The following is a 14,264-nucleotide window of genomic DNA, read 5'->3' as shown; positions in this document are numbered from 1 at the left end:
GGTACAGTGAAGAAGACACTCATCCCCTAACCTGGAAGTGGACCCCCACTGGGGAATGCCAGCTCCTTGGTTTTGGACTTCTAGCTTCTAGAACTAGGAGAAGTAAATATTTATTTTTTAAACCATGGAGTCTATGTTATTTTTATTACCACAATGTAAATAAGACTAAGACAAATTATAACCAAGAAGTAGGTAATAAATACCTAAAAATGTGAAGGTGACTTTGTAACTGAGTCAATGAAGACAGCATGGGATAATTTAGAGGTACATACCAGAAAAACTTTTATTTTCATCAATAGACATTTAAAGTTTATCCCGATGAGAGAAAAAAACTGTAGAGAAAGTCTCAGTCTTAGAGGATTTTGAAACAGTCCTCAACAGGATGCTGGTAGAAATCTGGTTGGTAAAGATGATTCTGATGAGGTCTTAGAAATCAGAAAAGTGTTGGAAACTGGAGGAAAGGCGATGCTTCTAAAGTAGTAAAGAACTTGGTTAAATTGTGTTCATGTTGTACTACTGTTCTGTGCAAAGTAGAACTTACGTGCAAAGAAATGGAGCAGTTAGCTAAAGTAATTTCGTAACAATTTTTAATTACCTATATTGATTGATTGCTGTGGCTGTGTTCATATGTCGTGTGTGCACCCACACCATGGTAAGTATATGGAGGTGAGAGAACAGCTTTCGGGAGTTGGTTCTCTCCTTCCGATAGATAGGTCCTGGGCATTGAATTTGGGTTGTTAGATTTAGCAGCAAGTAGTTTTCACTACTGAAACATTTCATTAGCTTTACCCACGCAAAGTTATTGACGGTGTAGCTTGGTTCCTTCTTCCTGAGTATAGTAAAATGTAGAGGAAATAAATGACTTAAGGGATTTTTAAATGAAACACACAATGACAAAGGAAAAGCAATAAACTTAGAACTTAAAGATTTGAAAAACTCTCAGGAACACACTCTCTCTCTCTCTCTCTCTCTCTCTCTCTCTCTCTCTCTCTCTCTCTCTCTCTAGTACGTATTTGGAAGAGCATCCTAAGGGTGTGTTCTCGTGATGATAAGGAGGTTAGTATGGGTGAGCCACAACCTTGTCAGCTATTTCAGCAGAAAAGAAAGATTCTGAAGGTGATTCATAGATCATTAGGGCTGGATCCTTGTTTTCAAAAGGGAGGACAATTATTTTGCTTTCAACAGCCATATGATATCTGTCCAAAGCCATAGGGACAGTGTCACCTAATTTTAAGAGGGCAAGTCTTGGGTGTGCTTTCACATAGACTGTTGTAATTGAGGTCATCCTTCCTTAGTATATTTTGCTATTGCCTATTTTTAAGTTTAGTTTTATGATGCTAGGTATTGTGCTTAGGATCTTGAATATGCTACATAGGTGCTCTGCTACTGAGCCAGAGTTCTAGTCCCCACCATTGTATTTCTCTTTAAGATTTGTTATTTTTAATTACGTGTATGTGTGTGAATATACGTGTGTGTGGTGTGGTGTGGGTATGTGCATGTGTGTACAGGGTACCTGTGAAGGCATTATATCCTCTGGAGTTTGAGTTACAGGTGGCTCTGAGCCACCCTATGTGGGTTCTCTCCAAGAGCAGCACAGTCTTTTCAGATTTTGTTTTTCTTTTTCAAACAGTGTAACACTGGCTGCTTATAACTCATTTTGTAGACCAGGCTGGCCTTGAACTCAGAGATCTGCCAGTTTCTTCTTTCCCAGAGCTGGGATTAAAGGCATATAACATCATGCCTGGCCTTTTAACTGAAAATTTTCCAACCCTGACCCCATTGTATTTTGAAACTCATGATTTGTTTAGTTTTCCAGGTTTACAGCTGAAAAGCACATTGCCTCAGGATGAATTGCACTTTGAGTTTAATGTATATCTGATGTCAAGATTTATGTGATACTTAGTTTTAAGACTTTCAAATTGGTGGAGCAAGTTAATATAAGGAATGAATATAAAAAAAACTTTACTTCTTTTGGGATGTTATGAATTTATTTTGCATCCAGGAAGTACATGATTTGAATGGGGGGATGGAGGCAGAATGTTATGACTGAATGTTTGTGTCCCACCCAAACATGAAACCCTAACTCCCCATGTGATGATGTTAGAGGTGAATCATTTGCTAGGTTATAAGTACTGGGTCCTTATAGATGGGATTAGTGTCCTTAAAAAACAAAAAACAAACAAAAGCTCCAACTTCATTGAGCTTGACCCTTCTGCCAGGGTAGGACACAGTGAGAAGACTCTCAGAACTAGGAAGTGAAACAAGATGCCAAATCTGCTGGTGCCTTGATGCTGGCCCTTACCAACTTCCAGAACTATGAGAAATGGATGGTTATTGTTTAAGTCATTCTACCTATGATATGTTGTTTTAATAGACTGAATGGACAAAGACAGGCTCATGTATGTACAGACTTGAGCTTGGCAGAGATCCGGAAATGGATTGCACTCAGATGGTCAGGCTAGTATGGCTGTGGCAAGCACTTTATCTGTTGAGCCATCTCCATGGCCCAGAAGAAGTTTTTGCTTCTGTGTTTGTAGCTCAGTATCTTGTACTTGTTGGCATACATAGCTGAGTATATGGTCTTGACCCATTCATTGTCTTGAGTGCATCTCTAGTTTTTTTTTTCAGAGCTGAGGACCAAACCCAGGGCCTGGCGTTTGTTAGGCAAGCACTCTACCACTGAGCTAAATCCCCAACCCCATCTCTAGTTTTATTTAGGTCTTTTAAAAGGTTTCTGAAATTTTTTAGATAGAGTCTCGTGTAATAGAGACTGGCCTTAAACTGCAGTTGAGGATGTCCTTGAACTTCTTGTCCTCCTGCCTCTACCTCATGAGTGTTGGGGTTACAGGTGTGTGTTACCACTCCCAGCCATTCAACGTTTAGTTTATGTGTATTTGTGTGTGTGTGTGTGTGTGTATGTGTGTGCATGAACCTGGAGGTTAGAAGTTGAGGACTGATGTCTTCCTTTTTTCTCCACCTTATTTTTTGAGACAGTTTCACTGAACCTGAAACTCACCAACTTGGCTAGACTGGCTGGCTGTTGAGCCCTGTAAATCTTCCTGTCTCTCCCAGCCCAGCACTGAGATTATAGGTGCAACTGCTATGCCTGGCTTTTTCATGTAGATTTTGGGGGGTTGAACTCCAGTCCTTATATTTACATGGCAAGCACTTTGCCATCTGAGCCAGCTTCCCAGCCCTGCCTAGTGCAGGGCTGAGTACCAAATGCAGGGCTCTGTGTGAGCTAGAGCAAGCAAGCACTTTACTAACTGAGCTACATCCCTGACTTCTTTAAGTCTGTTTTTCTGAGTTCTGTTATAGTTTTTGAGTTGTGCTTATAGATAGAATTCTTAATGCCTTACTATCTTAAACTGTGGTGTCTTGGTGTGCTGCTCATAATAGTCTGTGTTGTGATTGGGACCACCCTTCCTTAATTGTGCAAAAGTACAACATTGTGATCCTGGGAAGAAAGAGAAATTATTTAAATATTGTATCTAATAGACTAAGTGATTTTTTTTTTGTTTTGCTTTTTTTTTGTTTGTTTTTTTTTTGAGACAGAGTCTCTCTGTGTATCCCTGGCTGTCCTAGAGCTTCCTATGTAGATCAGGCTTATCTAGAACTCACGGAGATCCTTCTGCCTCTGCCTCCTAAGTGCTGGGATTAATGATATGTGCCACCATACCCAGAAGTTTATGTTCTTTGTTCAATATTTTTAGTGGTATTCTAAGGTAAATAGGATTTCTTATTTACAAGAAAGGAGATGAAGTTCAGTGAGCTAAGTCAGCTATCAGTAGCTTGAGATGAGAGCTCAGAGCTCACTCTCCAGAGATCATGCTTTCTCCACTCCCAGCTGTTCCTTAGTGTAGTTACACATTTCAGGTCTTGTGTGTCAGTGGGTTTCCATGGCTTCTTGGCTCTGTCTACCTTGATTTAATCTACCTGGCTTCTCTTTGTGAGTAATTCAAGGATTCTCAGAATGACTGATGCTTAAGAATGTATCCTGCTTGAAGAAGAAAATCTAGTCTTTCCTCCCCACATCTAAAATTTATTTATTTAAAATACTTAAAATTTAAAAAATTTTAATGTGTGTAAGTGTTTTGCTTGCTTGTATGTATGCACATTGTGTGTGTGTGTGTGTGTGTGTGTGTGTGTGTGTGTGTGTGTGCTGCCTGCGGAAGTTAGAAGAGGATTTCAGATCCCTGGAAATGGAGTTAGAGATAATTGTGAACTGCCATGTGGGTGCTGGGAATTGAAGTGAGGTCCTCTGGAAGAGCAGCCAGTGCTTCTAACTGCTGAGCCATCTCTCCAGCCCCCTACATTTTGTGTGTGTATGTTTAAAATGAAGCAACTATAACTGTTATAAAGAGTAAGTTAGCTCTGGATTTGTTGGACCATCTTTCTCACTCAAGCTTTCACTATGTTCTTGGAGGATGGACCCTAGGAATGACTGGCTAGAAATGAATGAGTGAAGAAGGCATTCAAACTGCATTTCAGTGGTAAGAAGAGGTTCTTTTAGCCTTTATAATCTGCATGGCTGCTCTGACTAGTTGGCTGGTTGTAAACTAGTACTTAATGTTTCTCTCTCAGGGACTTAAGGTTCTTTCTCTTTCAGTAGAATACTAGCCTATTCATCTAGTGGTTCTGAAAGCTGATGACATTATAATGGGGAAGGATTTTTTTCTTTCTCAGAGTTGTTAGGGTTGTGGGAGACAGATGTGTATGTAAGGCAGGGTCAAAGAAAGGTAGGAAAGGTGTTGTGGAATATTAGTTGAAGATGTGTTACATTCGTTTATGCTGTGGAATATTTGTTTAATGATGCAAAGATGTGTTGCATTCTTTTATGTTGCATTTGTTTAACTCTGTGAAGCTGTGTTACTTTGCCTGCCTAAAACACCTGATGGTCTAATAAAGAGCTGAACAGTCAATAGCTAGGCAGGAGAGAGAAATAATAGAAATTTATAACAGTTATAGCCAGACAGAGAGAATAAATAGGAGAAAAAGAAAAGAAGGAGTGAGAAAAGGAGAAGGAGAGGAGGGTTGTTTAGGGTCCTAAATAACAGAGCTGCTACACTTAACGTTCTTTGTTCTAACTCTACCAGCTGCTTGCTGTTCTCAAAGCATAGCAGGTCGTGTGTGTGCGTGCGTGCGTGCGTGCGTGTGTGTGTGTGTGTGTGTGTGTGTGTGTGTGTGTGTGTGGTGTTTGTGCATGTGTTTGCTTGCACATGTGGAGACCAGAGGAAGGTGTAGAGTGTCTTCCTTTCTCACTCCCTCCTTATTTCTTTGAGGCAAAGTCTCACCCTAAACATAGAGCTCCTAGCTAGGCTGACGGTAAGCCCCAGTAATCCTTCTGTCTCTGCCTTCATAGTGCTGGGGTTACAGGCTTGTGTGAGACACTCCTTTTACTGGGTGCTGATACTGAATTCAGGCCCTCAAAGTTACAGAGCAAGTGCCCTTGACCACTGAGCTAACTTTCTAGCCCATAGGACTTACTATATCTCAAATCTCTGTACTTTCTCTTCCCTCAGTGATATCTTTCTTGTTTTTCCAGCCCTGTGTGTTCATAAACTTCCTTCAAGACCAAGTTGCACATCACCTTTTAGTATTACTATCTTTGGCCTCTTTTTAGAATATAGGAGGTCATATTCACTTTTGTACCTTCATATAATTTTATATGGCCCTTTGTTATACTGTGATTAGTTATGTAGCTGTCTTCCTCCTCACATCTTGTACATCTTTTATTTTTTAATTTTTAATTGGCAGTGTCACTATGTAGCTCAAGATGGCTTCACTCTTGGGGTCCTCTCAGCCTCCTAAATTCTGGTGTACTAGTCAGGGTTCTCTAGAGGAATAGAACTGATAGAATGTGTGTGTGTGTGTGTGTGTGTGTGTGTGTGTGTGTGTGTATGTGTGTGTGTGTATGTTTGTGTTTGTATGTAAATATGGATTTATTATAGTAGCTTACAGGCTGTGGTCCAGTTAGTCCAACAATGGCTGTCTCCTGACAGAAGTTCAAGAATCCAATAGTTGTTTAGTTCATGAAGCTGGATATCTCAGCTGGTCCTCAGTATACATTGGAATCCTGAAGAAGTAGCTTCTAATACCAGTGGGAGAATGCCTCAGCTGTAGGGTGATGAACATGCCAATGAGAATGAAGGCAGGCAGGCAAAAAGCCAAAACTTTCTTCCGTATCCTTTATACAGGCTGCCACAAGAAGGTGTGTCCAGATTTAGAGTGGATCTTCTGACCCTACGTGATCCAGTCAAGAAAAATTTCTCACTAGTGTGCCGTGCTGCTTGTGTTTTAGTTAATTCTAGATGGAGTCAAGTTGACAGCCAAGAATAACCATCAAATCTGGGATTTCACATGTGTACCATGCCCATCCATTTTGAACTTCTTAAGATCAAGAAGCTGAATTTTCTCTATTTTGTGCAAGCTAAGGGTCTTAGGGAGACCATTATTAGTTTGAATAATTAAATTCACCACACAGTAATGTAATGATATCCAAACTAGAGGTAGACTGTTGTATATCTTATGCACTTCCATAAGCTGACAAGATTCTTCTTCTGTAACTCATTGTAGTGCCTGTCACCATTGTAGCGTGTGGCCCCACGGCCCTTCCACACATCTTGTAGTTGCTGCTGTCATTTTTGCCTGTTTTGTTTTCCCTTGCCTTTCACCCTGTGCTGGTCTTGGGCCCGACCCAGGGAATGTGTTGGGAGGAAATGCCAGGGATGAGCCTGTCCTGGCAGCTGGACCTTGTGGTTCACAGGTTTGGCCCTTGGGGGCTGTGCAAGGTGAGAAAATGGAAAGGAACAAATTCCCTGTAACAGCAGACAGAAGTCCTCCAGAGCATTGCTGCCTTCATGTTTGCAGCCGCAGCCATGAGGCACTCTCTCTCCTGGTTTGCTCTGAGATTTCTCAGAGGGCTGACAGTCCGAAACAGTCTGACACCTTTGTTGTTGTTTTGTTTTTCAAACAAGGTCTCTCTCTCTGGCCGAGGCTGGCTTGAAACTTGCCTCTCCTTCCCAGAGTGCTGGGATTAGAGACATGTGCCGTAACACTTACTATTAAGACTTGTTTTTCTAGCATTGTCAGGTAATAAACTAGAAGATTGTTTCACAGTGAACACAGGTTCACAGTGGGCAGGAAACTAACTCAGGGTCATTTGATTTGTGAACCTGAGGATAGACACTGGCCTTCTAGCTTTGTGCAAATTGTCCTTGTCACTACACCTTGTTGCCTCTACACTAGTTTCTTTTCTTTTTTGCTTCTAATTCCTCTGTATGGTATAGTTGGGCTAGAAAGTGCTTAATAAGGCCATTTTAGAGATGATAAGACCTCCACACCCAGATGTTAAATAATTTAACTGTTCAAATTACATATTAGATTGATTAGAATCATCAGTGCTATCAATAGTTATTGAATAAATGAATGACACAGAACCAGAGACTAGATTCTATGTTTCCTCGATCATACTATACCAAGACCCCTGGAGCCTTTCTTTGAGTAATGTTGATCTTTTCTTTGGGATTCCCTCATTCTGTAGCTGAAGCTGTGTGCACTCTTAGAGACCATCATCTTCCTGAGTGGGCAGGGAAAAAACACTCCACCTACTGAGATTCTTTTTTGGTTACTTGTTTTCTGGAATCTTCATATAATTGTTGACGAGGGTGACTCATAGATTTCACTATGTGATTTTCTCCATTAAGAGAGCCTTTTACTTAGCCCTAAAAGAAATTAGTTGTTATATATGGTTAAGACACAGCTGCTGGCAGCTTTACCCAGAACAAAATAGTTCTTTCTTGGTCAGTCCAGATCATTCAGTTTGGAGTTGGTAAATCTCTGTAGTCACTGTTAACTGCTTTAGGAGAAGCCCTTCAGGTGAGGGTAGAGGTGATCAGAGTTCAGGTGGGAGAGATAAGACATATACATAAATGGTAAATGATTTTAGGCAATTTTTAATAAAATACAAAATTAAATTGTACAATATAAATATTTACACATGTAAAATCGATAATTAGGGACTTAGAAGGTACAGTGGAACAATCATGTGCCTTTAGTATTGTGTGCCATTGGCAAACTAACACTATAAACTTAATTTTTTTCTTTTTAAAACTTTTATTATATTGTACATGCACATATATGTGTGTGCACGCATACTTGTGGAAGTCAGAGAACAGCTTTTGGCAGTCCATTCTCTCCTTCCACCTTATAGAGGCAGGTTTTCTTCTGTTGTTTCTACTGTGCTGTATTGTGTAGTCCAGGCTGGCTGGCCCGCTAGCTTCTGGGAAATTCTCTTGTCTCTGCTGCCTATCTTCCCATATGAGTGCTGGAATGCAGATGTTTGCCACACCATCCAACTTTTTTCTTCAAGTTTTATTAGTTCTTTCAGAGTTTTGTACATGTTTTGATATTTACCTCCTCTCTCCCAACTCTTCCCAGATCCACTGCCATTTTCTACCCACCCAACTTTGTTTCTATTTTAAAAAACCCTTCAAGACCAGGACTAAATATTCTTGGATGTGTGGTCTTCCAATTGACCATGGTTGACTTACCAAGGGCTACACTCTTAGAAAAAATTGTTCCTCCCTTTCCCAGTTGTTAGCAATTGCCAGTAGGTCTCTGAATAGGAGTAGGATTGTCTAACTTCCATCTCCATACTGGCATATGGTATGGCTAGTCTCCAGTGTAGCTGTGTAGATGCAATTCTAAACAGTCTTATTAAATAAGAAACACAGAGCCAAATAAAGAGGTAAAAGCCCAAGAGGTCAGAGCACTAGCAAATAGCCTTTAGCTTACCACTGCCATCTTTCCCCTCAGAAAGAGACCTGCTACCTGTGTGTTTGTATTTTTTATTGACTTTCTGTTCTGCCTTCTCATTGGTTCTAAACCCAACCACATGACTTCTTCATCACTGCCTGTCTATACAGACCTTCAGGTCTCTATGGTTGGTACTGGGATTAAAGATGTGGGTCACCAAGCTGGCTGTGTCCTTGAACACACAGACTCTGCCTGCCATGTGATTAGATTAAGGGCGTGTGCTACCACTGCCAGACTTCTGCTAAATGGCTTGCTATTAGCTCTGACCCCCAGGCATCTTTATTTATTAACATACAAATAAAATCACATTTCAGCACAAATGAAATATCACCATACAGCTGAGACTACAGGTATATCCTTCTGTGCTCAGCTATGACAACTGTTTTAAAATCATGCCTACACAGTACAAAGCCTTTCTGGCAGTCGTTAGTGTAGTGTAGTATTGTGACTAAGAACTGCACTCTAGAGAGCAAGACTGTCCATCTCTGACTGTTTCTTACATTTAAGACTTTCTGGCTCTGTAGAGTCCAGGGAAAACTGGATTACTACAGGGAAAACCTTGAACTACTCCAGGCCCTGTGAGTCTCCTCTCATGAGATTAGAACTCACAGCCTAGGCTGGCACAGGTACTGTTTCACAAAGGTTTTTCTAGCCATAACCAAATTCTGTCCCTGTGAGACTTGTTCATGCCCCAGGACAGCCAGACTTCAGCATCATTTTACTTACTTCAGAACAGAATTAAGTACATTTTTACTGTATGTAAGAGAGAAAGGAAAGGGCTAAGGAGATGACCCAGTGGGTGAGAACACTTGCTAAGCAAGCAAGAGTATCTGAGTTTGAATGCATAGCATCCATGTAAAAGCTGGGCATGGGTGAATGTGCCTGTAACCCCTCTGCACTGAGAGGAAGAACAGAGACAAGTGTGTTCTGAGAGCTCCTTGACTGGACAGTCTAGTTGAAACAGCAAGTGTCAAGTTGGGTGAAAGACCCTGTTTTCAAAAATAAGGTGAAGAACAATAGAGGAAGATATCAGAGATCCTCCATAGGCACTCACATGCGCGCGCACACACACAACACACACACACACACACACACACACACACACACACACAGAGAGAGAGAGAGAGAGAGAGAGAGAGAGAGAGAGAGAGAGAGAGAGAGAAACAGAGAATGGCACAGGCACAGGCATGCATTGCAAAAATGAGAAAAAGAAGAAAGGAAGACAATCAGGAATGATGTTGAGCATTTCTACATTATCTTCTCCTTGAGACCCAATCTACTAAATTATTGACCACACAGATGTTGGAAGCAGGAATGGAACTGGGATATTGGTCTGTCTCCAGAGTATTTTTCATTTTCCTTTTTTATTTTGATACAGGGTCTCTTTATGTAACCCTTGATATCCTAGAGCTCACTATGTAGACCAGGCTGGTCTTGAACCCACTGAGATCTGCCTGTCTCTGTCCTGCAAGTGCTGGGATTAGAGACCCTGTTTTCAGAGTCTTGACAAGAATGATTGTATACTGGTGTCTGTCTGCGTGGTTCCAATCACAGAGTTAATTTGCAGAGAAATTCTGTGTCAATAGCTTCCCACCTTAATTCTTCTCTGCTGCCATTCTGGGCCTTAGAAAGCTGTTAGGTATGGCAGCACCTGCTGATGCTTCTTTCTTCTTTTTATATGAATAGAGTCTCAGTACGTAGCTCTGGTTAGTCTGGAACTCCCTATGTAGCCCTGGCTGGCCTGGATTTCAAAGAAGTCTACCCACCTCTGCTTCCCGAGTGCTGGGGTTAGAGTTTTAGATTGTTTGGTTCATTTTCTTCCTTTTGCATTGTCCAATACACAAAATACAAATGGAGCCTCCTCAATTCTTTCCAAGATAGAAAATGGAAGAAACAGGCTAAATAGAGGGTTGTTTCAAGAGGATCGAAAGACAGGTTCTCTTATCTTCCAGTATCAGGGCCAAAGAATTATACTAGTTAAACTTTCCATCTTTGCAGATAAGGAAGTTGAAGTGTGACAGAGCAGGCCACACAGTTGAAGCTGAAACCCTCCTGAGTCCTAAATTGGCACTCGTTTCCTTCTACCTTGTATCAAGTTGTGGAGACGGCAGTGGAGTATGACCGGCCAGGCCTGTCACTAAGTACAAAACCCAACGTCTGTAAACACAGGAAATGGGCTGGGATGAGGTTCAGAGGGAGCAGCAAACTTTGCCAAGTTAGAAGTGTTCAAGGGTTTCCTGTCCATGCTGTTAACTGTCAGAAATCTCCAGAAAGGAAAAACAAAACAAAAAAAACCAAACCACTAAGAATGAGAGTATAGTCAGGCTAGATTTGGCTTCTACACAGGCCAACCTGCTTGTTTTACTGATGAGGAAACCAAGAGTCCCCCCAAAAGAAGTAATTTGCCTAACTCAAACACAGAATTTAAGAACACTTAGAAACCACTGATTTGGTTAAAACCCGTCATTTCAAAGATTAGAAACCTGAGACTCAGAGAGGGCAAGCACCTTACCCAAGGCTACATAACAGTGGCAGAGCCAACACTGTCACTCCAGGCTTCCACTTGAGAGCAGGGTGCTTCCCACTGCTCAGGACAAATAAATAACTTGGAATGACCACCAGAATCGCTGTTTCATCCCTGGTAAAGGTACACCAGGTCAGGAAACTGAGTTACAAGCAGGATATGTTAACAGCTAATGAAGAAAGCCAAACAAAGCCCGTCTAAAGGAGTCAAATGAACGTGCTCTTGCTTAGGACACTTGGAAAAGCAAGAGGCAATAAATAAACAAAGAAATAAAAATTGTGGCTATTTTAGGAACTCAGAATCCAAGCAAGAACAAGCAAGGCAGGCGGATAGAAAAGCCTAACACATTGCCAGGCATTGGTAGTGCAGGCTTGTAATCCCAGTATTCAGGAGTGGAGGGAGAGGATGAAGAAGTCAGGCTACATAGCAAGTTTGAAGCCAGCCTGCTCTACATGAAACTGTTGAAAGTGAAAAGAAGAGAGGAGAACAGGACAAGAGAGGGGAGAAGAGAGGAGAGAGGAGAGGAGGAAGTAGAAAGAGAGAAAGGCAAGACAGAAATGTTAAGGATAATCCTGGTTTGCTGTCTCCTTCCTCTGTCGTAGGCTACATATTCAGAAAATATCATCTCGCAAACATCTCTCTGTTCAGCAGCCCACTGTGTTGGTAATTCAGTGACTGTAGACTACTGGGTCCCATTGTCACCCATCTGGCTGGTTTGCAGAGGCGTGACATTAACATACTGCCTGACATATCATATACATTTATTTCTCACATAGCTCCCCAAGGCAAAGATTATGACTTCATTTAACAGATAAACTAAGACTTAGACAAGTCTCTTGCTCATGGTCCTAAACTTATTACTACATATATGTGGCAAATCTAGTATTCAAATGTATATACTCTTATCCAAGAAATTTTTACCAAAATTTTGCCAATGGTGTAATGAATGGATGTGGTCCCTGAACTAAAGGAGTCTAATTATAAAAATACAATTATCTAATAAGTGTTATTTATTAATTGTTTCTGCTTTTTTAGATAGTATCTTATGTAGCCCAGACTAGCCTTGAAACTCCTGAACTTCCTGCCTCAACTTCCCAAATTCTGAAATTCCAGGTACATGTCACCATGCCTAGCTTAATAATTTTCTGATGTGGGAATATATAGCACTTTTTCCTAGCTAGGGTCTCATGTAGGCCAGCAAGTCTTATATTCACTATGTAGCTGAAGATGATCTTGAAGTTCTGACCTTCTTGCCTCTGCCTCCTAGGGCTGGGATTATAGACCTATGACACCACTCAGGGACTAAAGCATGCTAGGCAAGCACTCTACCATTTGATCCACATTTTCAGTTCTCCACTATACTTTTGAATACATTTTGTTCTTGTTTTATATATTTGTTGATTTTTGTTTGTTTAAGAATGCCTTGTGTTTTGTGTGTTGGGGACAAAATCTCAGTATCCTGGCTGTCCTGGAACTCACTAGTTCCAAGCTGGCTTTGAACATGATCCTCCTGTCTCTGCTTTCTTAGTGCTGTTATCACAAGCAGGTGCCACTGTACCTGCCTAGAGCTCATGCTCTATACCAGTGCTTCTCAACCTTCCTCATGCTGGAGCCCTTCAATACAGTTCCTCATGGTGTTGTGACCCCCGAGCATAAAGTAATTTTTGCTGCTACTTCATAACTGTAATTTCGCTACTATTATGAATCATAAAGTAATGTAAGTATCTGTGTTTTCTGATGATCCTAGGTGAAAGGGTCATCCAACTTTGATCCCCAAAGGGGTTGTGACCCAGAGGTTAAGAACCACTGCTGTATAATGTTTACCTCTAAACACAATAATATGTCATTTTAATGAGTATTGATAGGGAAGTCAAAGCTATGAAAGACATTACAGGAACAATTGATATTTCTGGGTCACTCATATTATATAGAGACTATATAGCAGCTTAAAAACCAGAAAGTTCAGAGGAGAAGATCACCTAGGACCAGGCTATTGTAGCTTATTCCTCTAGGGACAGGACCCTGATGACAAAAGATGGGATGGTAACCAGAGTCCTCCTCTAGCCTTGATCAGGGCATTGTCACCTCTGATCTTCAGAGCCTTCTTATCCAACATCAGCAGTCCTCACGACAGTCCAACAAGTCAGATGAGACAGTCCTGATCCCATTTGACTTATGAAGAGGATGAGCCCCACAGAGCAGCAGTTATATATTAATAGCTGGTAACAATGTGAGGAAAGGCTTTGGCTTCTACTCTTTCTACTAGGTCACCAAAAAGGAAATCTAAAACATGGTAAAAAGGCGATACTGAGGAAGAGTTGACTTCAATATTTCTCTGGCCATAGTCTTCTCATTTTACTATCACATCATCCCACCACCCTTTCTCTTCCACCATACACACATATGGAATCCTGTCTACTTAGGTATACCATGTTCCTTGCTTTTGTGTCTCCAGAGGCCAGTTATTCAGAGAAATAATCAGGCACAAAGCCTTGGCTGCTATTGTAAGCCATGACTTCAGGGAAACATTCTCCTCTATTAGTTCATCCATAGCATACAAATCTTAAATCAATTAAAGAGAGGAATGCTAAGAAAGGAAAGGCCAGGGTTACACCCACGAGGAGAGAACTTTTTATTTTATCTTAAATTGGTACTGAAGACAGAATTTGGCCCTAAACTGAGTTCTGCCTTTGAATCAACTCTGTTGGGATCTTAAGATCCTAACAAGAAATAAACAACTGGAAAAAAATTCCACGATTAATCCACTTGTGAATTCATCTTTTCATTCTTCATATTGATATCTATTCAGTATACCACCTATGTTATAGTAAGTTCTAAAGCCACACAGTTTTATTAAACTCTGCCTTCAAAAAGTGTATCTTGCATTTTGCACTTCATTGTAGATAAAACCATCCTTTGATAA

General features: G+C 40.9%; 1 protein-coding gene across 6 annotated transcripts in view; it reads left to right on the top strand.

The window, feature by feature from the left end:
• The window catches only part of Stim1 (stromal interaction molecule 1), a 177,443-nt gene that overhangs the window by 67,669 nt on the left and 95,510 nt on the right, over positions 1 to 14,264 (top strand). The gene's annotated exons all lie outside the window — the stretch shown is intronic.

The sequence above is a fragment of the Peromyscus leucopus genome, chromosome 1 (assembly GCF_004664715.2).
Source record: "Peromyscus leucopus breed LL Stock chromosome 1, UCI_PerLeu_2.1, whole genome shotgun sequence".
Taxonomy (NCBI): Eukaryota; Metazoa; Chordata; class Mammalia; order Rodentia; family Cricetidae; genus Peromyscus; species Peromyscus leucopus.
Note: the sequence above shows the minus strand (reverse complement) of the source record. Positions and strands in the feature narration are given on the sequence as shown.